The sequence below is a fragment of the Schistocerca piceifrons genome, unplaced genomic scaffold (assembly GCF_021461385.2).
Source record: "Schistocerca piceifrons isolate TAMUIC-IGC-003096 unplaced genomic scaffold, iqSchPice1.1 HiC_scaffold_1360, whole genome shotgun sequence".
In the NCBI taxonomy this organism is placed as follows: Eukaryota; Metazoa; Arthropoda; class Insecta; order Orthoptera; family Acrididae; genus Schistocerca; species Schistocerca piceifrons.
In genome coordinates this window covers 40,001-42,500 of record NW_025727192.1, presented here as the reverse complement: position 1 = coordinate 42,500, position 2,500 = coordinate 40,001, and the positions used below count along the sequence as shown (strand labels likewise).

The 2,500-nt window shown below is 57.7% G+C and overlaps 1 non-coding gene across 1 annotated transcript in view; it reads left to right on the top strand.

The window, feature by feature from the left end:
* Positions 1 to 2,019: 2,019 nt before the first annotated feature.
* The window catches only part of LOC124732672, a 1,909-nt gene continuing 1,428 nt past the window's right edge, over positions 2,020 to 2,500 (top strand). Inside the window, exon 1 of the ribosomal RNA XR_007008789.1 lies at positions 2,020 to 2,500. This exon is cut by the window's right edge and continues 1,428 nt beyond it. This is a non-coding gene — a ribosomal RNA (small subunit ribosomal RNA).

Here is a 2,500-nt window from a genome sequence, read left to right as displayed (position 1 = left end):
TTGTGCCTCAACCTAACCCATGTTGTGCCTTAACCTAACCCATGTTGTGCCTTAACCTAACCCATGTTGTGCCTTAACCTAACCCATGTTGTGCCTTAACCTAACCCATGTTGTGCCTTAACCTAACCCATGTTGTGCCTTAACCTAACCCATGTTGTGCCTTAACCTAACCCATGTTGTGCCTTAACCTAACCCATGTTGTCGCCTTAACGTAACCCACGTTGTCGCCTAAACCTGCTCTGTAATTGTTATACGACTCGTTCAATTACTGTAGTGTTGCCCACCCGCAACCCTCGCAATATAGTTCGCTACTCGCACTGCCCGCACCCCTGTGTATCGCTTCATGTTAAACACCTTGCAAGTCTTGCTCACTTTCCACATGCTCCTGCTGTACACTGTAATGTGGATGGCAGCAGGACGTACATGCCGCCCCTCCCCACGTCCCCACCTTGCCCCCTGCCTTCGCAAGCTGGTTGGTGAGAAGTTTGCATGTTCAATGCCCTTCGCATGCGACGTACTCAGGCTACGTTGTGGTGCGGCCTGTGTCAACTGTCCGCTGATGTCGTACGCGTGAACCACAATCTGTACTGCACATTCGTCCTTATGTACTGAATGATACATCGTGGCACATGTGTGACCGCACAACGACTGCGCCCAAAAACGGCGGACCATACAGTGCAAATATTGTGCACGCAGCTACGTGTCGTCTCCCTATGAGAGCTGGATTGCAGTGTGGTACGCCATAGAGACGTGTGGGAGGAACGGACGCCGTGGATGGCGATCAGCATGAGCTGTCTGTTGATGTATTCGGACCTAGTCGTCTCTCCTCACACACCGTGATGGCATGGTGCACCGCGTTCCATATCTGCGACATGCTACAGAGGCCGGTTGACAGTCGTTCGAGCAATGGACATCGCATACGTACGGGGGCCACCTTCCACGTATTGTCTAGGCGTGCACATTTTGTTGCGTGTATGTGGGCAGACGTAGTGTGGCGTGACACCTGACACAGGCATGCAATAATCGTTGAAGTTGCAAATGGCGATGGACGCCTGCGTTTTCTGGTGAAGTTACGCAAATGAACAAATGGTAACCTGTTGTGGTGCGGTTGTTCTCGCTAGGGGTGAATCGGTGATGGCGACGATAGGTTGAGGTACTAACCGGTTGTTCCAGCGATACCCACCATGCCGACGAAACTGAACGGCATCTGGGTGTGAAGCGATACGCGGCGGTGGCTGGGTGGGACCGTCCCCGGCCGGTGAGGGGGCGCCTCCCGGCGTGCTGGCCGCGCGGTGCGTGGGCGCACGCGCTACAGCCGGCTGGTGGGGGCGGCCAGTGGCAGGCGCGCCGGCCGACGGACGCGGCAGGCGTCGCAGCTGCGCGCCGGCGCACCCTGCGCGCGGCGCCGTGCGGCCAAAGTAGGTCCTCGCGGGCCCGGTGCGAAGCGCGGTGGACATCTTCAGTGTGCTGGTCCGATTGAGGACTGTGTGCGTTGAGGATGCGCCGCCGCCCGGCGCTCGGCGCCGCGACGCCGTCTGCTGCTCGGTCGCCCCAGCGGTTCTCGCTGGTGGTTTGTATCGCAGCTGTGCGGATGTGTTGGCGCGTGCGCTGTGCTGGGAGAGTTCGCTTCGGCACCCAAGTGGGGCTTTTGTCCTTCTGTGGCGCTGGCGTTGGAGCTGCCGGTCACCGTAGGTGGCGCGTGTTGTCTCCCGCCGGCAATGCCACGACAGCACGCTCCCGGGCCTCTGTCGGCAGCGGCAAGCTCAGTTGGGAGCACGGGTGGTCGCACCGAAAGCGTCTACTCGCCTAACTCCGGGCGATTGCGCCTCTCTCGAACCCGACCAAGTACTTGGGACGGCGCTGCGCGCCGCCGGGACCTGAGAGGGTTTCGAGGTGTATTGTGCAGGGGAGCTCAGCCTCCTCCTGTTTGCAGAATGATTGAGCGGACGCTTGCGTGTTCGCGCGGGCCCCCGGGACACACTCCCGGGCGGCCGGCTGCTCAGCTCTAGTTGACGCAGCTCCCTGGTTGATCCTGCCAGTAGTCATATGCTTGTCTCAAAGATTAAGCCATGCATGTCTCAGTACAAGCCGCATTAAGGTGAAACCGCGAATGGCTCATTAAATCAGTTATGGTTCCTTAGATCGTACCCACGTTACTTGGATAACTGTGGTAATTCTAGAGCTAATACATGCAAACAGAGTCCCGACCAGAGATGGAAGGGACGCTTTTATTAGATCAAAACCAATCGGTCGGCTCGTCCGGTCCGTTTGCCTTGGTGACTCTGAATAACTTTGGGCTGATCGCACGGTCCTCGTACCGGCGACGCATCTTTCAAATGTCTGCCTTATCAACTGTCGATGGTAGGTTCTGCGCCTACCATGGTTGTAACGGGTAACGGGGAATCAGGGTTCGATTCCGGAGAGGGAGCCTGAGAAACGGCTACCACATCCAAGGAAGGCAGCAGGCGCGCAAATTACCCACTCCCGGCACGGGGAGGTA